The 13,527-nt window shown below is 39.7% G+C and overlaps 2 protein-coding genes across 2 annotated transcripts in view; one reads left to right on the top strand and one right to left on the bottom strand.

The window, feature by feature from the left end:
• LOC310736655 (uncharacterized protein) overlaps positions 1 to 13,527 on the bottom strand; it is a 117,200-nt gene that overhangs the window by 84,784 nt on the left and 18,889 nt on the right. The window lies entirely within an intron of this gene.
• Positions 1 to 13,527, top strand: part of csnk1a1 (casein kinase 1, alpha 1) — a gene marked incomplete at its 3' end in the record, with an annotated part of 65,114 nt that overhangs the window by 528 nt on the left and 51,059 nt on the right. The window lies entirely within an intron of this gene.

Here is a 13,527-nt window from a genome sequence, read left to right on the forward strand (position 1 = left end):
TTATCCAGCAATTCTGAAGATCGATTACTTTGAAATCACATTGTAAAACTCGGTGGTGGGCTGTGCATTTCACAGATAAAGCATGCAACCCAATGAACACAATTCATCAACTCTCCTTTTACTGCAAGCACAGCTGCACTTCCTGCATACAGGTGCATCTCAATAAATTAGAATATCATTAAAAAGTTTATTTATTTTAGTAATTCAATACAAAAAGTGAAACTCATTATATAGATAGATACAACTTTATTGTCATTGCATTGTACAGGTACACAACCCAACCATTAGGGAGGCACAAGTCAGTGCACTCTTAAATGGGGAGGGTTGCGTTAGGAAGGGCATCCAGCATAAAACATGTGCCAAATTGAATATGTGGATCACAAATAAAAATTTCATACTGGATCGGTCGAGGCCCGGGTTATCAACGACCGCCACAGGTATTGTTAGCCAACAGGGTACTGGTGGAAATTGGGCTTCTGTTGGCCGAAGGAGGAGAGGGAGAGGAGGAAGACGTCTACAGAGACAGCAGGAAAAGGAGAAGTGTAGGAGAGTGGAGGTTCAGGTTGGTACTTTAAATGTTGGTACCAGACTGGTAAAGGGAGAGAGATAGCCGATATGATGGAGAGGAGAAAGGTAGATATGTTGTGTGTTCAGGAGACCAAGTGGAAAGGCAGTAAGGCCAGGAACATTGGAGGTGGGTTTAAACTGTTCTATCATGGTGTTGATGGAAAGAGAAATGGTGTAGGGGTGATTCTGAAGGAAGAGTACAGTAAGAGTGTAGTGGAGGTGCAGAGAGTGTCTGATAGGGTGACGAATGTGAAGCTGGAAGTTGAAGGGATGATGATAAATGTCATCAGTGCCTATGCTCCACAAGTCGGCTGTGAAATGGAGGAGAAGGAAAGATTCTGGAGTGAATTAGATGAAGTGGTAGATGGTGTACCTAGAAAAGAACGATTGGTGATTGGGGCAGACTTTAATGGGCATGTAGGTGAAGGGAACAGAGGTGATGAGGAGGTAATGGGTAGGTATGGTTTTAAGGAGAGGAATGTAGAAGGGCAGATGGTGGTAGATTTTGCTAAAAGGAGGGAAATGGCAGTGGTGAATACGTATTTTAAAAAAAGAAGGATGATCATAAGATGCGGCAGCCGGTAAAGAGGGATGTGGCGAAAGCCAAGGTAAAGGCATACGAGAAACTGTATGAGAGGTTGGACACTAAGGGAGGAGAAAAGTATTTGTCTCGATTGGCCAGGCAGAGGGACCGAGCTGGGAAGAATGTGCTGCAGGTTAGAGCAGTAAAGGATGGAGATGGAAATGTGTTGACTAGCGAGGAAAGTGTGTTGAGAAGATGGAGGGAGTATTTTGAGCAGCTGATGAATGAGGAAAATCAGAGGGAGAGAAGGTTGGATGATGTGGAGTTGGTGAAGCAGGATGTGAATAGGATTAGTAAAGAGGAAGTGAGAGCAGCGATTAAGAGGATGAAGAGTGGAAAGTCGGTTGGACCAGATGACATACCTGTAGAAGCATGGAGATGTTTAGAAAAGATGGCAGTGGAGTTTTTAACCAGATTGTTTAACAAGATTCTGAGATGTAAGAGGATGCCTGAGGAATGGAGAAGGAGTGTCCTGGTACCAATCTTTAAGCACAAGGGAGATGTGCAGACCTGCAGTAACTACAGGGGAATTAAATTGATCAGTCACACCATGAAGTTATGGGAAAGAGTAGTAGAAGCCAGGCTGAGAGAAGAGGTTGACCATCTTTGCTTTGATGGAGAAGTATAGAGAGGGACAGAAGGAATTGCATTGTGTATTTGTGGATTTAGAGAAAGCGTACAACAGAGTGCCAAGGGAGGAGTTGTGGTATTGTATGAGGAAGTCAGGTGTGTCAGAGAAGTATGTGAGGGTGGTGCAGGACATTTATGAGGACAGTGTGACAGCAGTGAAGTGTGCAGTAGGAACGACAGACTGGTTCAGTATGAAGGTTGGACTGCCTTCACGGAAAACTCTAAACGAATCACTAACGTAAATTTTTTTTATATTTTTGTCTATGAATATGTATTCAATTATTCCCAATAGTCTATTATCATCATTTCATAGCATTTCTTGCATTTCTATTTCATAGATGCTTATATCATCTAACAGGCATTTGATGGTGTCAGCTTTTCACATCATTTGATTGGATGAGCAGAGAGCACACTCGTTGGTGCTCGCAAAGTAGCAAACTACAGAAGCTCAAATATATTCTTGTGGATTTAGTTGCTGTTTTTTAAATCCACAATTTCTGACAGAAAAATAAAATAATTTGGGTACATATATATTTATAAGGACATTTACAAGATGGGCTTTTCAGGAAAAACAGGACTATTTTGTGTGCAAAATAGTTTAAAATATTTATTAAGTTTTTTTCATAAACCATTTATACTTTTAAAATTTCATTCCCATAGAATTTGCACACAAAAAAAAACCTAATTTGCCTTAATTTCACATTTGTAAACAGATCTGTGATCTTTGAAAGGAAATCTGTGGAATTGTGTTCATTGTGTTTCTTGCTTTAGTTTTGGCATTAATTCTCGCTGCATAACTGTCTGTTATGTAGTGCTCTGTTATAATGTGTTTCTGTATTAATATTGATCATTCTAAGGCCCAGGTTTTTTTGCATTGACATGACTCAGCATTATGTCAGAAATCAGATTAAAACAGAAATGCAAATTTGCCAAACGGAGCCAACTAAATAGCAAAAGCTGTCTCAAGCTGATTAAAAGTGTCATGTCAAGTGCCATGTCATGCTCCCTAGTTTTAAAATGCCAAATATTTTTGCACAACCATTTATGTTGTTTATCAAGCTGGTGTCAAGACACGTCCCTTCTTGTTTAGCAGCTTTGTTGTCACTTATGGGCAGAGCCCAAAACTGGTGCAATGGCTACTGATACAATGTTCAATCAGTGTCGCAAGCACAGCTTACAGCTTTTGGCTATTTGTTTCTTTTTTTGTTTCTTTTTCTCAATTAAATGCAGTGAGTGTCTATGCACCTTTGGCTCATGACCCCTAAATATAGCTGCAAGCTATATATATATATATATATATATATATATATATGTATGTATATATATATATATATATATATATATATATATATATATATATATATATATATATATATATATATATATATATATATATAATTTTGTATTCTTCTTGACAAAGAATGCAATCCAAGCCGCCATAATATGTTGCAGAATTCAAGCATATTCAGGTGTCAGGATTACTGTCTTGGACTAATGCCCTACATTTCCTATCAGCCAATGTGCATCTATGTCATAAGTCACAAGCTACATATACTGTACGTCTCACACATCTTTTCTATTTCACAGTGACACTATTTAAGCTGAAACAATAATTAGTCAACAAACATTCTCCATTTATGAATGGCATTTTTGTACGAGGGGGTTGCATCCTGCTCTTGGATGGCATCTCTTAGAACTTCTGTTTGCAACACAGACAGGAGTGTTGCAATACAATTTGGGTATGTGAGATGAAATGCATAGTAATAGGCCAGGAGGTAGATAGGCCCCTCATGGACCAAGTCTTTGTGAAATGTTACAACTGGTACCTACAGCCATCATGCAGTTCTCCTCACCAACCAGCAAGACAGGACTGGAAAATATGTGCCGGTAGATGTAGGTATTGTGATTCTCTGAGGGATGAAAACCAAATATAAAAATACAGAATTTAAGTACATGTGTGATGCCTCAGATTTTATCTCCAACATTAATTAAACTCACTAGACTGTAGCTTTCTAGTAAGACCTGAAGACACTGATTTGCTTGTTTAGGTATGTTTGTTTAGGGTTGGAGCTTTAAAAAAAAAAGTTGAGAACCCTTTATTTATACAGAATCAATCAATGAAATAAAGCTTTACCTCCATTTAATGTCTTTGGAGGCTTCATGGCTTTCTGCATTACTTCACAAATTTTTTTTACCGTGGAGTGGAAGGTCTCCCACCTGCCCTTCACCTCAAAAATTTATTGTCAATTGTTTGGCTCAATGATTCCCCACAGTTTATCCATTGCCTGAATATTAATTATTTAATGTTATTATAAAGACTCATCAACTTGTATGTCTTCATTTAGGCAAAGGATATGGGATATGTTTTACATCAATCTATGCTTCAGTGTACCCACATGGTCTAATTCTTTAAAGCAGGAGTATGCCTGTAAAATTTTTTGTTGGTCTGTCTTGCTCCTCAAAACATCAGAGTAAATGAAATTTCTTCTGGGCAGGAACTTCATGTCTAATAGATGAGCGTGGCAGCGGGGGCGTGGCCGAGCGGCGGTTTGTAAAATGGAGGGCGGGGCCGGGAGCAGATAGGCAGGGGATTGCCTCACCTGAAGTTAATGTGACCTAATAATTATTCTTTCTTTTCCAGTGATCGGAGGGTGCATTTAAGGAGGAGAGCGTGACTGTGGTGGGGGGTGGCTGAGGCTGATGGCGCGCGTCAGTGACGTGCTGCGTGGGGCACTAAGCAGACAGACACGGGAAAAAAAAAAACAAATAAAAGTGGCTGTGAAGCCTTTGCACCTGACCTGTTGTGGCGTTCCTTCTTCCCGCATTCATACGCTCTCCCATAATAAGTTAATGCAGTTTTTTTGGCTTCTTTGCTACACTTACCCTAGATCACCTGGTCTCATACTGCTTCTGTGCTCCTCGTTACACCCACTCGAGTTAAGTTCTTTATTCCCTGCACTCTCTTTTCATAGTTTCCTTTGTTTGAATCTTATAAGTCAATAAAACTACACTTTGTTTTACTCCCGTTTTTTTTGTTGCATGGTGTTTTGGGACAATATTGCTAAACATTATGTTAATATTACTGCAAATACTAGTACATTTCAAAGTAAATTTTAATATACTTACATGCTTCATCAGTGTGATTTTGAAGGTGGTGACAGATTGACTGTTAATGCACTGGAATCAGCATCATAGTCACATGCCACTGATGAAGGTTCTCTCTCCTAACATGCTCTCTTGGAAGGAGGGTGTTTGGTCTTCATGGGACTTCAGATATTTGAAAGTCACTTTAGGGGCTTGTTGGCAACAGTGTGCTGTTGCCTCAATAAAAATGTTTTCTATAAATATTTAAGTAAATGAAGGCACTCACACACTCATGCCTAGTTCCATTTGAATAATAAAAAATAAAAAAATAGTGAAAACTGTTTTAAAACTAGAAAATTTAAACTAAAATGTGTGCTCTAAAATCTTCTTGAAACTGGACAAACATGCTTAAAACTAAGACATTTTCATTTTTTATAAGCACTAAATAATAATGTTGGAAAAGTTTGCATTCTTTTATTAAAGGGTAGTATTCCACTACCTGCTTTGACAAGTCATCTAAAGAGGCTCTTGCAGTTGTTATCATGTTTGTCATTGTATTTCAGATGAGCTGGGAAAAGAGCGCTTTTTAAAGGGTAATTTACCCTTTTTTCCAAAAAACTATGTTTTACAACACAGGTTGTAGTTCACTGTCAGTGAAGAGAACATATTCTGGGCTCTCTCGTGAGAGAGTTGGTAAAATGCCTTCCCCAATCTTAGCAGCTTAAAGCATATGTAAATACATAAGTTAGCATACCTCAGGTGTATAGACTTTTCAGATTTCAGATATGGCAAAAATATATAACCTTGTAATTATAGACATTCGACATTCATGACAATGTATTAACTAACATGAATGAACAATGAACAATAGCTTTATTACTGAATCGATTCATCTTTGTTCTTATTAGTTACAGTGGGGCAAAAACGTATTTAGTCAGTCACCAATTGTGCAAGTTCTCCCACTTAAAAATATGAGAAAGGCCTGTAATTTATTTGCAACTTATGGTGGAAAATAAGTATTTGGTCAATAACAAAAGTTCATTTCAATACTCTTTTATATACCCTTTGTTGGCAATGACAGAGATTAAACGTTTTCTGTAAGTCTCCACAAGGTTTTTACACACTGTTGCTGGTAGTTTGGCCCATTCCTTCATGCAGATCTCCTCTAGAGCAGTGATGTTTGGGGTTGTTGCTGGGCAGCACGGATTTTCAACTCCCTCCAAAGATTTTCTATGGGGTTGAGATCTGGAGACTGGCTAGGCCACTCCAGGACCTTGAAATGCTTCTTACGAAGCCATTCCTTCATTGCCCGGGCGGTGTGTTTGGGATCATTGTCATGCTGAAAGACCCAGCCACGTTTCATCTTCAATGCCCTTGCTGATGGAAGGAGGTTTACGCTCAAAATCTCACGATACATGGCCCCATTAATTTTTTCCTTTACACAGATCAGTCGTCCTGGTTCCTTGGCAGAAAAACAGGCCCAAAGCATGATGCTTCCACCCCCATTTTTTTTTGCTCCAAACACGACAAGTTGAGTTTTTACCAAAAAGTTTTATTTTAGTTTCATCTGACCATATGACATTCTCCTAATCCTCTTCTGGATCATCCAAATGCTCTCTAGCAATCTTCAGACGGGCTCGGACATGTACTGACTTAAGCAGGGGGACACGTCTGGCACTGCAGGATTTGAGTCCCCAGCGGCGAAGTGTGTTAAAAAGGTAGCCTTTGTTACTTTGGTCCCAGCTCTCTGCAGGTCATTCACTAGGTCCCCCTGTGTGGTTCTGGGATTTTTGCTCCCCGTTCTTGTGATCATTTTGACCCCACGGGGTGAGATCTTGTGTGGAGCCCCAGATCGAGGGAGATTATTAGTGGTCTTGTATGTCTTCCATTTTCTAATAATTGCTCTCACAGTTGATTTCTTCACACCAAGCTGCTTACCTATTGCAGATTCAGTCTTCCCAGCCTGGTGCAGGTCTACAATTTTGTTTCTGGTGTCCTTTGACAGCTCTTGGGTCTTGGCCATAGTGGAGTTTGGAGTCTGACTGTTTGAGGTTGTGGACAGGTGTCTTTTATACTGATAAGTTCAAACAGGTGCCAATAATAGAAGTAAAAAGTGGAGGACAGAGGAGCCTCTTAAATAAGAAGTTACAGGTCTGTGGAAGCCAGAAATCTTGCTTTTTTGTAGGTGACCAAATACTTATTTTCCACCATAATTTGCGGAAATAAAATAAATTCTTTAAAAATCAGACAATGTGATTTTCTGGATTTTTTCTTTCATTTTGTCTCTCATAGTTGAAGTGTACCTATGATGAAAATTACAGGCCTCTCTGATCTTTTTAAGTTGGAGAACTTGCACAATTGGTGGCTGACTAAATACTTTTTTGCCCCACTGTAATAAAAATACAGCTGCTTAATTTTTTTGGTTATGTTGGTTCACTATGCATGAACTAATGTTAACAAATACAAATTTTGATTTTAACAGTGCATTAGTCAATGTTAAAATCATTGACATTAACCTAGATTAATAAATACTGTAGCAGCATTGTTAATGTTAACTTAAGTTGTTAACTAATGGATCTTATTGTAAAGTATTAACATTCTAACTATAAATGTGTTGAATGTAGTGAAACAAACAGGCAATAAATGATAAAAGATGCTTAACACTTGACACTAAGGTTCTTTTTGTTAGCACAAAAAAATATGATAGGTATTATGAAAAAGCAGAGTTTTAAACCATTTAATAACATTGCTTGATGGTAGTAAAATTTTTCATTTTTAAATAATTCAATAATCAATATTAGTGTATACACAATAACTGTACTTGGTGCATGTTGTAATATAAGTAGTAGGGATGAGCGAGATACAGCATTATCTGTATCTGTCTGTATCTGTACTCGGAGTGGGTGGGTCCTAACCCGGAAGTAGGCGGGGCTTGTCTTGAAATAGGCGGGGCTTTAACCGGTATGTTATTTTAAGCATGCAATTGATATGGGTTGATCAGAAATTATTTTTATTGCTGATTAGAAAAATATTTACAGGACAGCATCAGGATTAAGCTTCAGATCAATGGTTTTGATCACGATACAGATACAGATAATTCATATGGTTAACAGATACAGAAAATGCTGTACTCGCTCATCCATAGTGTGTATGTAGCTTAATTAATTTGTAATATAACACTAGCTTACAACCTTTTTTTTTTTTTTTTTTTTTTTTATGAAATACAGCAAAAACGTCTCAGGTTACTGGTTAGAGACAGCTGAAGCTTTAAAAAAAAAAAAAAATCTCCGACAGGCAGAGACGCAATGTGAGTCGCATTCTACCAAGCAAGCACCACGACTTGTACTCGGCAGAAGTGCTTTATCCGTACCGGATACTCGTTTCAGCCTAGTATCCGGCTCATCTCTAATAAGTAGCAATAAGTGCACTAAAAATGTTGTAAAACGGTTGACTAATGTCACTAAATATAAATGTATTATAAAGTGTTAAAGTCAACATCATAATAATTTAGTTGAATTTGCCTCATTGTGAATTTTTTTTTTTTTTTTTTACTTGTTTGGATTAGCGGTTTTTAATACAATAAGTATTACTAAAAATTAGCACTTACTAGTACAAAAACATGGTAAGCAAAATGGAAAAGGCTGAAATTTGCCACCAATCCACGGAACAGTCCCAATCAGGTCACTGCTGCTGTTATTTGCTAATTTTATCTGCTGATTTAATGTTTTTTCGCATTGTTTGAATTGAATTCATCACGATGTCGTGAGCGATGTGATTGCGCGAGTCACAACAGAACAGATTTTGTGCAACTGTCCTGAAGTTAGCAAACGAACAGTTTACACAATAGCACTTTATTAAACTATACCATTTTCACACAGTGAGGATTATACAGTTCTTGCTCACCCTGCTGACGTTCATGTTCGCCTTCATCCGTGACACCAGTGTTTTCTTTTCATGTGCTTGTGTATCCTCTGGTACTTTCATCCCACACAAGCTCCGCTTTGCATAATTTGCAAGTTTTACAGTGTTACAGCTTTTACACTAAAATGCTCCTATTGCCTTGCGTTAAATAGAAAATGGTCCCATGCCATGGATGACTTGGGGGAAGAAAAAAAAAAAAAAACATTTTCCAGAAATAAGCTTTTTTCCTTTCTTATATTTCAGTTTTTGCAGTGTGCAAATATAAATACTTAAAGAATTGTATTTATAGTATTGTAGTAGTATGGCATAACACTTGACAGTGTCTGCTAAAAATGGAAAATGTTAAATAATATTACAGTTATAACAATTCAAAATGTACAAATGTGTAACAATTCAGCACATAAAGACTAAATGTTTCTATGTAAAGGGGTATATGTTGTGTTACTATGCGAAAATACTGCAATGCCATTGGTTAACATTGTCTTTTTTCTTGGTTGTTTTGAACAATTGAATATGTGTAGGTTAAAAGTATATATTAAATCTTTAACAAATACAACACCAATTTGAAAAAAGCTGGGACACTAAAATAAAATAGACAGAATGCAATCATTTTAAACTTTCATAGCCCATATTTAATTCAAAACAGAACATATAAAATATACCAAATGTTTAAACTGAGGAAATTTTTAAGAAAAATACTCTTTTTTTATTTGATGGCTGCAACATGTCTCAAAAACTTTGGGACAGGGCGAGGCTTACCACTGTGTAGCATCACCAGCATGACATTTAAGAACCGACAGCCTGTGACTCGAGAACATGAGTTTATATAGTCTAAACCTAGATGAGCCACAGCTGTCGGTCGTCAAGGCAGGCACGGGATAACGAGGCAGCGTGACTGCTACCGAGGGGGGCGTGGCAGGATGAATCCCTGACTGCGGCTGCGGGAGGCATGGCAGGGGGATCCCTGACAGTGGCCGAGGGAGGCGTGGCAGGGGGATCCCTGACAGCTAATCACATGGCAGCCACTCAATGCATTTAGGCATGTAGACATGGTCAAGACGATCTGCTGCAGTTCAAAGTGAGCGTCAGAATGGGGAAGGAAAGGTGATTTAAGTGACTTTATACTTTGGCATGGTTGTTGATGCCAGACGGGCTGGTCTGAGTATTTCAGAAACTGCTGATCCACTGGGATTTTCACGCACAACCATCACTAGGGTTTACAGAGAATGGTCCGAAAAAGAAAAAAATATCCAGTGAGCGGCAGTTCTGTGGGCGCAAATGCCTTGTTGATGCCAGAGGTCAGAGGAGAATGGCCAGACTGGTTCAAGCTGATAGAAAGACAACAGTAACTCAAATAACCACTCTTTACAACCGAGGTATGCAGAAGAGCATCTCTGAACGCACAACGCGTCGAACCTTGAGGCGGATGGGCTACAGCAGCAGAAGACCACACCGGGTGCCACTCCTGACAGCTAAGAACAGGAAACTGAGGCTACAATGCGCACAGGCTCACCAAAATTGGACAATAGAAGATTGGAAAAATGTTGCCTGGTCTGATGAGTCTCGATTTCTGCTGCGACATTCGGATGGTAGGGTCAGAATTTGGCGTCAACAACATGAAAGCATGTATCCATCCTGCCTTGTATCAACGGTTCAGGCTGGTGGTGGTGGTGGTGTAATGGTGTGGGGGATATTTTCTTGGCACACTTTGGGCCCATTAGTACCAATTGAGCATTGTGTCAACGCCACAGCCTACCTGAGTATTGTTGCTGCCTATGTCCATCCCTTTATGACCACAGTGTACCCATCTTCTGATGGCTACTTCCTTAACGCGCCATGTCATAAAGCCCGAATCATCTCAGACTGGTTTCTTGAACATGACAATGAGTTCACTGTACTCAAATGGCCTCCACAGTCACCAGATCTCAATCCAATATAGCATTTTTGGGATGTGGTTGAACGGGAGATTCGCATCATGGATGTGCAGCCGACAAATCTGCAGCAACTGCGTGATGCTATCATGTCAATATGGACTAAAATCTCTGAGGAATGTTTCCAGTACCTTGTTGAATTTATAAGATCAACAGATTAACAAGAATTGTATATATTAACAATAACATATAAAAATTAAAACATTTTGAAATTAAGAATCGGTTGTGCAGCACAGCGCCTCTCATTGGCTCCTGTGTCTCTCATTGGCTCCTGTGTCTCTCATTGGCTCCTGTGTCTCCCGCCTTCTGATTCTGAAGAAACGGTCATCACTCACTACACTGGAGCACCTGACCTGACCTGGATAACCTGGCATCTCTGTCATGGTAGGAAATTAGGTTTTGTTTTAAATCAATCACATTTTACTGTTGTTTTTATTTAATGTATACTTCTGAAAGATTTGTGGTAATTAAAGTTACAGGCACGATATAAAGAAGGTAAGTGTGGAGATTGAACTGGTTTACCTCAGAGATGAACACCTGTGAAAAACTGAACATTCTTAACGATTAGCAGATAACTAGGAAATTGTCTACTAAAATGTGGAAATAACTTTTCAAACCATTTTCACCATATAGTGTCCTCATGATAACAGGAGGGTGAAACATTAAAAGCACTGTGGAGTAATCTTTCTCTTTCACTACCTTTATAACGTGTATATACAATACACAGAGAAAAGCTCTGAGGAGAGTGTGACAAAACATTTTTTTTATGTGATTTAGGTGAAATAGGTAGAGGTGATTAAAAAAACATTCATATTTATATCATTTCTAAACATTACAAAATACGTTATGATACGTTATGATTACGTTAAAGATGACGTAATTTTGTGCCGTTCAGAAAGTCAGTCAGGTACCCCCCACCCCCGGGTCACGGCTCCGAGGCTTTACGCATGCGCATAGAAACCACAAACTGAGATGTGTTTGACTTAAAGCTAAGCAGTGCAGGCTGACAAATTCGACAGCAGACAACTCTGGATTCTTCCGAATCGCTTTCACAGTATTTTTATGACAAGCACGCTTCGGTTTGTGCAGTCAAGTCGAATACTTGCCGTGTTTAGCTCCACTAAGGCTTTTCAAAGACAAAACATCGTTATAAGTGAGTAACTTAAACTAATGTTACAGTGGTAAGTTCATATTCACGCTCCAAAGTGAACCAGTATGAATTTAATAATCGATCTGTGTTCAAGGCCCCACTAATTATTCTAAACATTAATCACAACAAAGCCTGAAATTCACCATATTGATGCATTTAACTTTTTGCATGGTGTTGTGTGTTTTTAAAATTTGTTCTGATAGTCTTATGCTCATGTAACTTGCATGCTTTATACATACAAATAATGGGTTGTGCCCTGGTTGATGCGGTAGCATGCTCTTCTTCTTCTTCTTCTTCTTCTTTCGGCTTCTCCCATTAGGGGTCGCCACAGCGGATCATCCGTCTCCATACCACCCTGTCCTCTATATCTGCCTCTTTTACACCAACTACCTGCATGTCTTCCCTCACCACATCCATGAACCTCCTCCTTGGCCTTCCTCTTTTCCTCCTACCTGGTGGCTCCATCTTCAGCATTTTTCTACCAATATAATTCATGTCTCTTCTCTGCACATGTCCAAACCATCTCAATCTCGCCTCCCTCACCTTGTCACCAAAACATCCTACATGGGCTGTCCCTCTAATAAACTCATTTCTAATCTTGTCCATCCTCGTCACTCCTAACGAAAACCTCAACATCTTCAGCTCTGCTACCTCCAGCTCCACCTCCTGTCTTTTACTCAATGCCACTGTCTCTAATCCATACAACATCGCAGGTCTCACCACAGTCCTATAAACTTTCCCTTTCATTCTTGCAGATACTCTTCTATCACAAATCACTCCTGTCACTCTTCTCCACCCACTCCACCCTGCCTGCACTCTTTTCTTTACTTCCCTAACACACTCTCCATTACTTTGCACTGTTGACCCCAGGTACCTGAACTCCTCCACCTTCTCCACCTCTTCTCCCTGCAACCGCATCACTCCACTGCCCTCCCTCTCATTCACACACATGTACTCTGTCTTACTCCTACTGACTTTCATTCCCCTTCTCTCCAGCGCATATCTCCACCTCTCCAGGCTCTTCTCAACCTGCTCTCTACTCTCACCACAAATCACAATATCATCTGCAAACATCATAGTCCAGGGAGACTCCTGTCTGACCTCGTCCGTCAACCTGTCCATCACCACTGCAAACAGGAAAGGGCTCAGGGCCGATCCTTGATGCAGTCCAACCTTCACCCTGAACCAGTCTGTCGTACCTACTGCACACTTTACTGCCGTCACACTGTCCTCATACATGTCCTGCACCACCCTCACATACTTTTCTGACACACCTGACTTCCTCATACAATACCACAACTCCTCTCTCGGCACCCTGTCGTACGCTTTCTCTAAATCCACAAATACACAATGCAGCTCCTTCTGTCCTTCTCTATACTTCTCCATCAACATCCTCAAAGCAAATAAGGCATCTGTGGTGCTCTTCCTCGGCATGAAACCATACTGTTGCTCACAGATGGTCACCTCTTCTCTCAGCCTGGCTTCCACTACTCTTTCCCATAACTTCATGGTGTGACTGATCAACTTAATTCTCCTGTAGTTACTGCAGGTCTGCACATCTCCCTTATGCTTAAAGATCGGTACCAGCACACTCCTTCTCCATTCCTCAGGCATCCTCTCCCCTTCCAGAATCCTGTTAAACAATCTGGTTAAAAACTCCA

The sequence above is a fragment of the Silurus aristotelis genome, assembly GCF_946808225.1.
Source record: "Silurus aristotelis genome assembly, chromosome: 14".
Taxonomy (NCBI): Eukaryota; Metazoa; Chordata; class Actinopteri; order Siluriformes; family Siluridae; genus Silurus; species Silurus aristotelis.